The sequence below is a fragment of the Benincasa hispida genome, chromosome 9 (assembly GCF_009727055.1).
Source record: "Benincasa hispida cultivar B227 chromosome 9, ASM972705v1, whole genome shotgun sequence".
Lineage (NCBI taxonomy): Eukaryota > Viridiplantae > Streptophyta > Magnoliopsida > Cucurbitales > Cucurbitaceae > Benincasa > Benincasa hispida.
The window spans coordinates 30,823,505-30,838,860 of record NC_052357.1 but is presented as its reverse complement, the minus strand read 5'-3'; the positions used below and the strand labels follow the sequence as shown (position 1 = coordinate 30,838,860).

General features: G+C 34.6%; 2 long non-coding RNA genes across 2 annotated transcripts; one reads left to right on the top strand and one right to left on the bottom strand.

Moving 5' to 3' along the window:
• Positions 1-484: 484 nt before the first annotated feature.
• LOC120087039 lies at positions 485-2,531 on the top strand. The gene is made up of 2 exons (XR_005484408.1): positions 485-1,357; positions 2,106-2,531. It is a non-coding gene; the product is annotated as an uncharacterized LOC120087039 (long non-coding RNA).
• A 7,243-nt stretch (positions 2,532-9,774) lies between these two features.
• On the bottom strand, positions 9,775-10,688 carry LOC120086840. The gene is made up of 2 exons (XR_005484344.1): positions 10,506-10,688; positions 9,775-10,112 (listed from the first exon to the last, which is right to left on the bottom strand). It is a non-coding gene; the product is annotated as an uncharacterized LOC120086840 (long non-coding RNA).
• Positions 10,689-15,356: the final 4,668 nt, after the last annotated feature.

Genomic DNA, 15,356 nt, shown 5'->3' with positions numbered 1-15,356 from the left:
ATAAATTTCTCATTTTATAAATATTCACCTAAATATATAAGCAAATATTATTCAATCAATTTTCGTAAATTAATTTTATACATATTAAAAAATATTTGTATATTTCTATATGTATATGTGGAACCATTAAAATGAAACTAATTTTTTTTAAAAAAAATAAGTGTACTAAATTTTATTAAAATATCATACATTTAATAAAATAAAATGTAAACTTATCTAGTGTATAATTCATTTATATGTAGATATATGAATATTTATGTATATAGAAAATTTATAAATATGAAATAGTTAAAAAATAAAGTGAAAAGTGTGTATGCTACGCTTTAAACTCTAGATCTTATGCCATGCCAACATTAAAAAAAAGCGTGCCCCTCGTCTCACCAATGCAACACTATTTAAAAAATCTCCACGGTAATTTAAATATAGCATTTTAATATATATACACACACATAATTGGCAATGCATGTTCTTAGGATATCCTGAAGGTGTTAAAGGATACCGTCGATGGAGCTTAGAAAAAGATGAAGAAAAATGCTTTATTAGCTGTGACGTGTTGTTTGATGAATCCACTATTGCAGTGAAAGAGGGGCCACAAACCAATACGAAAAAACAGGACAAAATGATTTGAATCACAAGAGAGAGATCTAATCCAAGAGGGCTCTTTCAGTCAAGATGGAGCTACCAGCTCAGGAAATTTGTCCAATGATGAAGAAGTTTCACAAGGTAATTTTGAAAATTCAACATATGAACAACCATTGACTGATACACATCCTGCTGCTACATCTCAATTGGTGTAGCCCCAAATCTTCAATCCTATTAATTAGCTAGAGATAGGCAGAGAAGAGAGATCAAACAACCCTCAAGGTATGCCTTTGCTGATTTAGTATTTTATGCCTTAAATGCTGAAATAAATCAAGCTCAAAATGAACCTTTATCATATAATGAAGCCATTAACTCACCTGATAAACACAAATGGATTCCTGCAATGAAGGAAGAAATGGCATCATTGTATAAAAATGATACTTGGACTTTAGTTAATAAACCATAAAATTAGAAACTTGTAGGGTGTAAATGGATTTAAAAGCTAAATAATAATGTGGATCCCAAAGAATCATTTAAATATAAGGAAAGACTTGTGGCCAAAGGATTTACTCAAACTCAAGAAATAGATTATGAGAAAATTTTTGCTCCCCTCGTTTGTCATACTTCAATAAGAGTTCTATTGTCTCTAACTGTTGCTTTTGATATGGAGTTATAACAGCTAGATGTAAAAACTGCATTCTTGCATGGAGATTTAAATGAAACCATATATATGCAACAATCGGTTGGATTTGTTGATACCAAAGCTCTATATAAGGTATGCCTTCTAAACAAATCTCTATATGGTCTCAAACAAACTCCTAGGCAATGGTACTTGAAATTTGACTCGTATATCTCTTCTTGTGGTTTCATAAGAAGTAATATGGATCATTGTGTTTATTACAAACATGAAAAAAAATAAATCCCTGTTTTTCTGTTGTTGTATGTCAATGATATGCTAATAGCATATTCAAGAAATTAAAAATTTGAAGTATCTCCTGCAATGAAAGTTCTTCATGAAATAATTAGGTCAAGTTAAAAGGATACTTGGAATATACATTAAGAGAGACAGAACAAAGGGATTCTTTATGTTTATCTCAGGAGTTGTATGCGTCTAAGATGTTAGCTAAATTCGGCATGGAAAATTGTAAAGTCGTGTCAATATCTTTAGCTAAACATTTTAAACTGCCTTCAAAGCAATCACGTCAAATTGAAGAAGATAAACAAGCTATGAATCAAATACCTTATGCAAATTTTGTTGGAAGCTTAATGTATTTGATGGTTTGTACTCGTCCAGCGCATGCTGAGTGTCATATGTAGATTTATGGGAAATAAAGGGAAAGAAAATTGGCAATTTGTAAAATGGGTTATGCTTTATGTTTTTCTTTATCACATGGTTTATTATACACTCAAGATAACATGAATCAAGACTGTTTATTGGGGTATGTTGAGGCTGATTATGCTGCCGACATCGATAAAAGATCACTAACAGGTTATGCATTTACTTATTTTGGGAACCTTTTCAGTTGGAGAACATCCCTTTAGTTTGTTGTTGGCTATCAACTACTGAAACTGAAGCTATTAAAGAAGCCATTTGATTGAAAGAACTTACAAATTAACTAGTGGATGATAAAAGCATTGTGAGAGATTTTTTGTGATAGTCAAAATGCTGTCTTTCTATCCAAAAACTAAGACATTTCATGACAGATCAAAGCACATTGACATCATGTATCATTTTCTTAGAGAGATTTTACTTAAAGGAAAGTTTACTCTTATGTTGCAGATGCTTTCACTAAGCTATTGTCTTTGAATGAACTTGAGAGTTGTTTAAAAACTCTCAAGGTCTACTCTATATAAGCCTTAGTGCTTGATGTCACTGTATTGAAGTTATTTATGTAGCTTGTTATTCATTTACAATCAAAAGGTGGAGATTGATGATTATTGATTCGCAATATAAATTGTTGACTTTACTTGAACTCTACATTAAGATTGTTTTTTTTTTTTGCTGAGATGGATTATGAGGTGGAATCCAAGCTGGCTATTTAAATGGATCTTTATAAATCATTTCTTGATCATGTGACAGTAAGTTGCTTCTCAACAAATTTGGTTTCTCAGCTGTTAGAACCCATGTGCTGAAGTATCAAATTTGTTTTGAATAGATTCCAATCCTTTTAGGTTTAAAAAGAGGTGTATATCCATCAAAAAAGGTAAGATGAAAAAGAGAGCTACAGGAAGTGAAGAAAGTCTGTGCGAAAAGGGGAATCGGTTTCTCTTGTAAAATGGGTATTTCTATTTGAGATATGGGTAATTTTATTTGAGATATTCCTTGGAGTATTTTTCAGAGTTTATTTGAAAAGCTCTATATCATTGCTGTGAGGGATATTGAGAGTTTGAAGAGAAGAAAAAGCTGCCATTATCTCATCATTTCGAGGTTGAATTTTAGCTTCTATAATCTTCTCTCTACACTATATGTTTATCCCTATGGAAGCTGCTAAATCAATATAGTTACTAAAGTTCATGTAGACTCCGATTTTGGAGTTGAACCACTATAAATACTGCTCTTATTGCTCTCCTTCTTCATCATCTTGCAAATCATTTAGTATTTTTCACAACAATTCAAACTCATATTAAAGCCTTTTAGTTTAATATGCAAGTCTTTTAATAGAGTTACTCACAACTTGGCCAGTTGAGTTGTGTCCGATGAAACACGGATACTTCATGTGAGGCAAGGAATCAGTATCCGATACGTATCAGATACCGATGTTTCAGATACTTCCTAGATACGTATCTGACACGCGATTTGACGTATCTATACTTTCAGATACATATCTGACACGCGATTTGACGTATTTATTTCTATGCGTATTTTTTTTAAGAATAAAGCTCATCTAATCTTTCCCAATCTAAAATTAGGCAACCTATTTAAAAAACTCACTACTTGAGTCTGAAACTAAAAGAAAAAAATAAATAAATAACGAACCAAACCCTATACTAGAATCATCTAATCTCCATCTTCACATTTGAGTCCCCACAAAATCCACTAAAATATAAACCATTTGGATATCTTCAATAATAAGTTTTTCGATTATCTTCATACTTCTCTCTCTAATATTCTTCTTCTTCTTTACAATATGAGTCGCTTTTCTATTGCATTTTATTAACTATTGTACTTCAACATCTTAGATGTTGCTTTTTTTGTATTGTATTTTAGTGTTTGTATTCTATTTTGTGTTATTGTTATTAACTTGTATGCTAAATTTATCTATATCCTAAATCTTTTTAAAGAAAAAAAAAATATGTTTTCAATGTATTAGTATCCTCGTTTTTTAGAAATATATATATATTAAAAAATGACGCATCTTTAGACGTATTCGTATCTTAGTTTTTTAGAAATTAACGAATCGCCGTATCCAATCGTATCCATATCGTGTAGCCGTATTTGTATTTATGTCTCATAGGCTGTGTCAAATCAAGAGTGTTGTGACTCATTATTTAAATTGAAATTAAAATGAAAATTACAAACCTCAAAACATTTTTTCAAAATTTACAAACTCTCACCATCTCATCATTTCTACGTATCATCTACCGTTTAAACTATAATTTCTTGTAATAAATAACCATAATTTTATAATATCAAGATAAGAAAAGTGTACTTTAGTTTCAACTAACTCATACTATAATTTAAATAGTTAGTAATTCAAAAGATCAACATGTTAAAATGCGACAAAAAAAATTCGATCTAATCATATTCAAAGTAACAAAAATAATTGGTGCCTTCTAAACTCAATGAAATTAAGGGAAAATAATAAAGTAACTAGGCATCTAGTATGGGCCTTACTTCAAGATTTTGTTTACCAAAAATGTAGCTTTGGAGATCATGAGGATTTAAAACCAAAATGTGTTCCTGCATTTCTTGCTTCATTCCTCCAAATTCAATGTAAAACCACAATTGAACGGGGTTTTCAAAAGTCTTGGTAATACAACACCTTAACTGAAACACGTAGTAGATTGCATACGTCTTCTCTAATGTCAATCTTCTAATGTCAACATACCACTTTGGCCTCAGCTTTGGTTCTACAATGTTAGTATACGATGGCAATTGAGTTTTTACATTATGATCACTTCTGAATAACTGTCGTGAGGAAAAAAAGTAACTTGTTAGAGTAGAGAAAGGAAAAGTATAGTATGTTCTAGGACGAAGTAAAAATACTTTTCAGTTATTGAATTTTGAAAAATATGTGCATTTAGTCAAATTGGCCTGTTTGCATAAGTTTAGAAAGTCTCTCTAAAAAAGGACCTTTAAACTTAATATAAAAAAATATAGATGCTAATGTGAAAAAAAATTAAAAGCTTTAGAAATGGAGATGGAAGAGAAAGGAGAGGAGGGAGAAAGAAAGGAAACATTAAAAGGAACTATCTTTTTTCTATGTCATCTTGTGTCACGGGGTGGAAACACGGTATACGTATATATATTTTTTAAAATTTTTCTATGCGGCGCCAAGGAGGTTTCCTTGACTAGCCTGAATGTTGGACCCAATTGTATCCTAAAGGCACCTACGAAGCTTACCAAGTCGAGAGGGGGTTATTTGCTAGACTCATGTTTGAGAGGGAGAATAAGATAATACACTCGACTTGTGGAAATATAAACTTTATTATTAAAGCTAAAACCACAATACGATGGAGCAACTCTTTACAAGACCGTTTTACTCTAAAGAATTACAAAGCAAGGAGAGAATTTACTTTGAGAATAGATATGTAGTTCCATTTGGACAAACCCCAAACTATTACTTATATACTATTGAGAGGAGCCTAAAATGGTGGAAGACGTGGGGAAGTGGCCCTAGTGGGGGTTAACTGCCTACTACCCTTGAAAATAGGGTCACTCTTCATGTCCCATGAACCCCTACATTTTAGGAGGGACATGCCCACTACTTCTATTTTTTTAGCTCCATTTCTCACTTACTATTTTTAGTACACCACCTTCCTAATTTGTAAGACCACTATCCATGATCTTACTTGGTTGGTGGTTCCTGTGTGAATCTCCACATTTCATGCAAACTTCATCCCACATTCTCATGTGATCTTTTCCATTCCTTGGAAGCTTTCCAATGTGTCCTTGGTTGAGTGTACACCTGTGTGCACTACTCGCTCGTGGCTGTCAAGTTGAGCATGTTGAGGTTGATGTTATAAATCTCGTAGGTCTTGTAGTTTGTAATTGTACTGTACAAATAATTTATTTATTTAATAAAATAAGAAATATTTTATTTGACATTTAGTAGCATTATCCCACAAAACCAATAAATTAAGATCCTAGGCTATCTCCGGTAAATTAAACATGTATATGAAGACATACAGGTGGATCATGTTTAAGAGATAACCTAAAGGGTCTATAGTAGATGGATAAGATTGGGTACCTTATCCTGGTGACACTATGAATACTACCCGCTTTATAGTTGTTACAATTGTTGGAAAGTGCTACAAATGATCTGATTCTAATCATTCATGTGAAGACATGTGAGTGGAGGTGTTTTATACAAAGAGTTTGTATAAGACCGAACCGCGAAATGAATAGTCTCTCTATATAACACCGTTAATAAAGAGACTTACATTTCACGAAGATGACCATAGGTGACTTAATCTAAATCCCGAGAGAGTTGTGAACTCCTGCCAATTAAGATAATTCTTTGATCTTCATGGGTGATAGTGGCAAGTTTCGTTGACTCAATATACCTACCATTTTAGGGATTCGTCTAATTTGAGAGTTGTGAACGCAACTTCACAAGAAGAAATTTACTCATTCTTTATAGTTAGAGTAAGTAGAGAAATTGCTCCCTTAAGGCCTGATTTCGAGGCTTGAACAATGTGACATCACACTCTCTCTTAGCCCGAGAAGGGTTTGGCTCTAGTTAAACTATGACTTATTATTCATTAAAGGGATCAATGGTACTTAAGAAGTTAGATGCAACTACAGGGACAAAACGGTAATTTTGATCTAGTTATACTTATGAGCAATTTGTGAAGGGTCAAAATACCATATATTGATTATATCCAATGGATATAGAAATATATCTATAGTGTGAAGAGTGTAGCTATCGTTCTTTAGTGGAGTGACGACAGTTAATGGAAGTTGGTTTAATTTAATTAATTAATCAAGTTCCATTAGAGCTTCAATTTATAGGTCCATAAGGTTCCCTCGGTAGCTCGACTGAGATTAATCAGAATCAAATTAATTTTAGATTAATTTGAATTGTTCAAATTAATTTAAGAAATTAATTATATATGATATAATCATTATAACAATTTCAGCCATAGGTATCAGTTTCGAACTGCTGTCGTCTACATACGATGACGGATTATAAACCGCCATTGTATTCGGTGTCATCGTAGAATATGATGGCGGTTTTGAACCACCATCAACTTTTTCGCCATCGTATATATAAGATGGCAGTTGCTTAGGATGGCGCTTGTGAATTGTCATCATATCATAGACATTGGATGACGGTTTTGTATGATGGTGGTTACGAACTAACATCATACCCATGCCATCATACATAATACGATAGCAGTTAGGTACAATGTCAATTTGTAACTGGCATAATATCGGTCATGGATGAATGTTAGGAACTAACAATGATTCTAATCAAAGTTGTTTGGTTTAGATGGCGTTTAATAGTTATTATTGTTGTATACTACCATGTCAGTTTAACACTGACATCATATCGATTATAACCTGCAACAAATTATTAGCAAAATATGGAACTCAAATCTTGCATACACAATTTTTATAATGTTAATAATTCTCATCCTCTGTTTCAATTAATTTCTCCACACAAAGATTCGACAAAACAAAGACGAACTTCTAGGAAACACAATTTATCATCTCATTTCAATATTGATGAACATCCACAATTGAATTTCAATATAGAGCTACATAGCACATTTTCAAACTTATACAAAATGTATAAGATCTACCAAAATTTCAAAAAACAACTCCAACAACTTTACCACAAACAAATTTTCATAAAATGCCTAAAGGATACCAAATGTTCAAAGCAAAAGCCAAACAAATATATATTGTAGCGCCCATGCAATCCGATCAATTGTAGTTTGACATATGCTTCACCTATTCAACTTGGATCTCATCGAGTTCTTCTTGTGTAAAAGGGTTCTTAATATTAAACTACTTCGAAACAAATAAATAACAAATATTACAACAAATTCATTATTACTAAGTTTCCAATATGTAAAAAGTTTAGTGACATACAAGGGACTTGATAGGAGTATTTGGATGATGTAAAATCTCTCTCATGAACTTCATCACATAATACCCACATTTCACGCAACCTTTTTGGCGAGAGTACTGAAACGTAAAAGTAAATAACAATAATTAAGATTTGTTTTATGTAGTAATAGCTAATTAATTATAACTCAATTTAATTTACCTTTAGGGGGAAGCCATGTCGAATTGGGACTTTTTTTTTTTTATTTGGTGAGTATTTTAAGCCATATACATTTTCATTGTCATAAATAAAAGACAAGAACATCAAAAAGAAAATGAAAAACTTTTACCAAACTTAAAGAAATTGAAATTTTAACTATATTAATACAATATTTAACAAACTTACATATTTACAACATGTTTTACATCATCCAGCCTGCTAGTGTAATGAGTCTAAAATATATGTTATATTTGCATGTACATTAACAACGCACAATAACCAATGACTCCTATCAAAAGGAAGGAAAATGAGTATGATTACGTTATTATCAAAAGCTACATGAAAATCAAATTAATATACGATAATGTAAACTCTTGCCCAGGATTGTATGGAATGAGCACAATTTATCATGGTTGATTTGAAAAGACCATTGATAGAGTTCTAACTCGATTGGTTGGTGTCCCAAAATAAGGTGTGATGTCGTTCGAGTCGACTACTTTGAAGGTATTCAATACTCTTGACCTTTCAAATATTTCCACAGAAACCTACACATACATGTTGAGCAGATTTAGTACTTTTATCCCTTTAATAGTTACACATAAAATAATCAAATATATCACTTTCCCCATATAGACTAATAAACATGAATTTAAAATTTCCTCCATTCCACATAGTGGTATAATATCCTTTGGAATCAGGAAAACAGTTTTCCCCATTTTGAAGACTTGATCACTGAGGGGCAATTAATGCATCATGTGGGGAAAGTTTTTCGACATATTGATGCAAAAATTTAATACATGTAGGAATAGACGAATTGCTAGGAAAATTAGGTTTATTGTTGGAACTAGTTTAGGGTCCTATAAACTTGTAAGATAATTATAATTATGAACATGCGTTAATCTAATAACATCATATTTAAACATTTTTGCTTTTTACAAACACACATTATCTTTTGCGGATTGAACAAGACTACGAGGCCATGCAATCAACATGCATGTAGCTTTAGACATCTTCTCAATCTTACCTTTGACTGGTATTGGGATGGCACGTCATCTCTGAATAAGAGTTCGACAAATACCTTTACAGTTTTTGATCCCAAAGGCAATCCATTAACCTTTTCAGTCCATTCACTTTGAACATGATGCCAATTGCAACAATGTTTGAAAGCGAACCTATAGCTAATTGACACGCTTTACCATTTAAAGGTGGATATGATCTTGGCCAGCTATAAGCAGTTATTCCTTTTCAACTCTTTGCTCCGATACAATTTCTAACTTCTCTTCTTTAACAACACACCTATTTTTTTGTTCAACTGGTGGCGATGGCTTTTCAGTATTCTCATTTTTTGGGGTTTTTTGAAGGTTCATTTTGTTCTATCTTTACCTTTAGTCACACAACATTGAAATACGTTGAGGGTGACACGAAATCCCCAACTCCACGCACTTGGCCAACATGTTCTGGTATCCCCAATGCTTGAGTAAAACATCTAGGCCTTTATAAGTCTTTTCCTACTGTTCCTATTATGTTGCATATGAAGTCATATATTTTTGTTTAAATATATACATATATAACCACATAATAATCTAGTTCATGAAACTCACAATTTTGCGCAAATTTTGTGTTTGAACTTATAAAAAAACCATTGGTTTTCTTATTTTTTCTTGCACGAAGCCATAAACCTGCACAACTAAGAGTCTTTTCAGTAGATTTTTGTAATAAAAAGAAAATGATTAAAATATCTTATTGAAGCAAAGAGTTTTAAACCAACATCATGAGATTGAAATGGTGGTGGTGATTCAATACACGGTGGTGATGAATCAAGAAACTGTAAGAACTAAAAATTGCTAACGAGACTGAAACTTACAAGACTAAGAAGAATCGAAGTAACGTTTCTGAAAATGGAATTCAATTTTGAATGGGGAAGAAAAGATATGCAAAAAGAGACATTCACGCCATGGAGGTGGACTAGTAATGCAGTAAGAAACGTTGGGTAGCTGATCCTTCGGTGGATGAGCTTGTGGCTCCTCTACTTTTGGTGCTGCGACTCCCACCATGACTCACTCCATAGCTTTCTCTGCTTGAAACGACCTTTCCCTTTACTCCAGAAACAAAGAAAAAAAAACAAAAAAAAAAAATCCAGAACTTGTACAATCAAACTCAAATCTAAGCACAACCCATCTCCCAAATCTTCCAAAACAAAAACCCCAGATGATGAAAATGTGTTGATTTTAAATGATAACACGTTAAAGTGAACAAAAGAGAGAAAACAGTAAAAAAAAAAAACATGAGGACCCAGAAGATAAAAACACTCACATGCACCACCACAAGAATACTAAGTGGAAAAGTTGTAGATGGGACTCCATACAATAAAATAAAAGGCACAAAAGAATATAAGGGTAGCCATAGGGGATGAATAAAATGAGGGAAACCCCATCAGTTCTAGTAATTTCCCAAAGACAAGATGAATAAAAGTACATTTTAACATACCTTTTAGAAGTAAAATCAAGTGGGAAAAAAGCTTTAAAGTCAATACACCATTAACCCCACAACTTAAAGTGTTTCTCTGAAAAAAGTGGGAAATGAAGGAAAGGGGAAGAGAGGAAGAAAAAGGCCAATAAATGGTTTGAAGCAAAAGCAGAGAGTCCAGAAAAACCTTGAAAAATCACAAAGAAAAACATTAAAAAAACCACAAAGAACAACCAAAATTTGGGGTCTTAGTGGGTCAGAATCTTGAGATTGAAGCAACGTTTGTCTAACGGAGATTTTTCGTTGGCGTCATCAAGACCACATGTTGGGTGAATATTTAGTTTTTAAATACTAATTAAAAAAAACAAAAGGGAACCAACCTTGGTTGAGAATCCCGCGTTGATAAATTTTAAAAGGGGAGACTCCTTTTTGTACTCCAACCTTGGGATATGGGTTTGAGCCTCAAGGGGTACCCATGTTTTTGAGGGAGTGAAAAGATAGATTAATATGGGTACGGTGGAAATCCCACACGTGTGTCGCCGTCTGTCTAGTCGAACGTGGCGAGCTGAGCCGAGCCAAGCTGAGCGTATATGAGTGTCTTTTTTTAAAAAAAATTGATTTATTATTATTATTATTATCTTTTTAATTATTATTTTTTATTTTCAATTGGAAAATGGAGTTGGTCTTTCGCCCGTGACTTCCACGCGCACAATCAGAGGCTGAACGCGTTTCCCTCCAATGGCAATTTAGCGCTACAGGCCTATAAACGACGTAATTCTCAGTAGTTTTTCCACAGATCATTCATTCTCTCAATCTCCCCCTCTATTTCTTTTGGTTTTCTGAGCATTTAGTTTAGAAAGGTGTGTGTTCCAGTCGGTAACAGTGCATTTTTTATCGATTTCCTATTTTTTTCTGTTGTTTTTTAAGGAAATCGAACACGAGGATTTCCATGAGCAGCAGAAAGATCATTCCAAATTACAATCATGTATAAACATTACAAATACAATCGTCAAACAAAACATACGATTATGCAATCAATACAGAAATTACGGCATGAAACTACAAATGATCAAAAAGAAATTTCTAACACACATTTGTAGACTTTGTCTCCACGCTCCTTAATCACGAACGCTCGAACAAAGTAACCTCGAACGCTCGAACAACACGACCGCTACACAGCACGAACACTGGCGCACTCCAACTCAGCGATCGCCTTGGTCACGAACACCCTAACAGCATGAACGGTCTCCACAGAACTCGACGGTGTCAGAGTTGATTATGACACCACCAATAAGACTACCTTGGTATTCTCGGTGTGAGAATCCAGAGGGAGGGCTCCGTTTAGACTTGGTTTGAGGTAGAAAATGGAGAATACAACAATCGTGTAAACGATTGAGTAAGTGGGAGATGGCTGAAACCTATCGTATAGGTCGATGCCTAATCGTTTAGCAAAAGATAAGCGATCGTCTAGCAAAAGCTAAGCGATCGTGTAGTTCATCGCTTAGTTCCGTGTCTGTTGCTTATAAAACACTACATGATCGTTTACCTTAGTCAAGCTGTCGCTTAGTAAATCCGTGTTTACTTGACAACTTCCGTGAGCTTCTTTTTCCGAGAGAGAAATCTCAAAATCAATTTTTTACAAAAACTTACTAAAATTAGGAAAATAATTTTTCTTTTTATCTCACGGTTACCATGAACCACCAATAACCTCCCACTCAATTGGTTATTAAAGAAAATGATTTAGTTATCCAATAATTAATATTATTGTAAATATAAATGATAACTAACTTATCATACTATATTTATAACCTATAGTTTTAATATTTCATCTCATGAAACATATAAACCATAGTTCTTTTTCTATTCCATGGTACTTAATATAAATCTCATTTACATTAATCCTCCACTAGATGTATCTCATACATCATACCGATCATATCATATATAATGAAATTACCTCTTGTCAATTTGAATATTTCAAACCAACACCAAGAACTGATCCTAACTGAATTCATTGAGCTACCAAGGGGACCTTATGGACCTGTAGCTCGAAGCTCCGACGGTATATGAATAACTGACTAAACTCTTTAGTCACGAGATCCACCATCTGTTAACTAACAGACACTCTACTAAAGACTGATAGCTGAACTCTCCTTATCACATATATATTATGTGTCCATCTTAATCAATCAACAGTGTGACAACCCTTCACAAATCGCTCGTAAGTATAGTTGGCTCGATAACCATTATGTCTCTATAGTTACATCTAACTCCTTAAGTACCACTGATCCCTCTAATGAACATAAGTCATAGTTCTACTATGACTGAGTCCTCTCTTCCAAAAAGAAGTTGTGGCCACAATGTTCCAGCTTCGGAATCAGCCTTTAAGGGAGCAATCTCTCTACTTATCCCTGCTTCGGAAAGAAGGGAATTCCATCTTGTGGATTGAGTTTCCAGCTCCCAGATCAGACAAGTCCTCAAAAAGGTCGACATGTTGAGTTGGCAATCTGGCCACTCTCACCCATACTAATCAAAGGACCGCCCTCAAAGGTAGGAGTTTTCAAAACACTCAGGATTGAGGTCATGTCACCTATGGTCGTTTAGGTGAGATGTAAGTCTCTAATATCAATGGCGTTATATACAAAATCTAGTCATCTCATGGTCCGGTCTTATACAAACTCTTTGTATAGGACACCTCCGCTCGCATGTCTCCACATGAATGGTCAAGATCTATCATCTGTAGTAGTTTACAACACTTGCAAACCTCTACAAAGCGAGCCGTATCCGTAGTATCACTAGGATCAGGTATCCCACCTTAATCCTTATACTACATAGGTTATCACTTAAGACATGATCCACTTGTATATCACATATACATGCTTAAGTTGACATAAGATAACCAAGGAGCTTTGTTTATTGGATATGAGTAAATGTCAAAATTAAATAACAATTATTTTATTCATCAAACAATGTGTATCTTTACAAATAGCGAGACTCCAGGAGAATTAGGACACCAATCTCAACAATCTCCCACTTATTCTAATGACTCGGGAGACTAGTGTACAATACAATATAAAAATGTACAATATACAATAAACTAGGGTATACCCCAGTATCATCTCCCACATGCGCTACACGAGATGTCGCATGTTCCGCAGACCCAGATTCTTCAGGTGACCCTTGAACACTTTAGTCGTGAGGGCCTTTGTAAAGGGATCAACAACGTTGTGCTCCGATGCGATCTTTGTGACTATCACATCACCGTGATACACAACAGCCCCTCCATTCAGAGTGAAAACTGACCCCGATGTCGATTTGTGAGAATCTCTATCGGTCTGAAAGTCAGAGTCCATGTATCCTATAAGAATCATATCCTTATCTCCATATACGAGCATGTAGTCCCTCGTTCTCCGAAGATACTTGAGGATCGTCTTGACCATTGTTCAGTGATCAAATCCTGGATTGGACCGATACCGATTGACAATTCCTATTGCATAGTAAATGTTGGGTCTCGTACACAACATTGCATACATCAAGCTTCCTATAGCAGAAGCATAGGGAATCTGTCTCATCTCCTCAACCTCTTGAGATGTCTTAGGACATTGATCCTTAGACAAAACGATTCCATGCTTGAAGGGTAATAAACCCCTATTGGAATCATGCATCCTGTACCTGATCAACATTTGATCAATGTATGATGCCTGAGACAGGGCTAACCATTTGTTCTTACGATCCCGAATGATCTGGATCCCTAGAACATACTGTGCCTCACCCAAATCTTTCATTTGGAACTGGGCAGCTAGCTAATTCTTAATGTTAGTCAGATACCCTACATCATTCCCAATGAGTAGGATATCATCCACATAAAGTACAGGAAAGCTACTGAGTCGTTGATGATCTTCTTGTAAACACAAGGCTCATCAACGTTCTGATCAAAGCCAAACGAATTGACAACAGTGTCAAACCTGATGTTCCAAGATCTAGATGCTTCTTTTAGCCCATAAATGGACCTATTAAACTTGCAAACTCTTTGCTCTTGATCTGGAACTGTGAACCCCTCTGGTTGAGTCATATAGATTGTCTTCTCAAGATTACCATTCAGAAAGGCAGTCTTCACATCCATTTGCCATATCTCATAATCATAAATTGTATCCATTGACAGGAGAATCCTGATAGACTTCAGCATGACAACAGGTGAGAAAGTTTCCTCATAGTCAACTCCCTCAACCTGGGTATAACCCTTTGCCACGAGTCTAGCCTTAAAAGTTTGTACCTTTCCATCTATACCTCTCTTTCGCTTATAGATCCACCTACACCCCATCAGGTGGATCAACAAGCCCCCGGACGTTATTGAAGTACATAGACTCCATTTCCTAGTTCATGGCTTTAACCCATTCATCTTTGTCAACATCCTCTATTGCTTTCTTAAAAGACAATGGATCTTTGACCCCGTCATTCGTAATGATGTTTTGGGCTTCAGTCAAACCCATGTAGCGATCTGGTGGGTTCATAACCTTCCCACTCCGTCGAGGTAGTCTCAACTCTTGAGCTGGTTGACTAGACGTTCCAACCTCAACAACTCTTGTTGATTTGTCGGTCTGTTCAACAACTCTTGTTGAACCCTCAGCAGTCTTAGTCTAACTAGAGATCTCACGCAAAACGAGCTTACTCTGTGTCTTATGATCCCTCATGTGGTCTTCTTCCAAGAATATAGCATTTGTAAAAACAAACACTTTATTCTCACTCGAATCATAGAAGTATCCGCCTCTCGTTTCCTTAGGGTGGCCTACAAAGAGGCAAACCTTCGAATGCGGTTCCAACTTCTTTAGGTAGTCACTAGCACATGTGTTGGACAACCCCAAATCCTGAAGT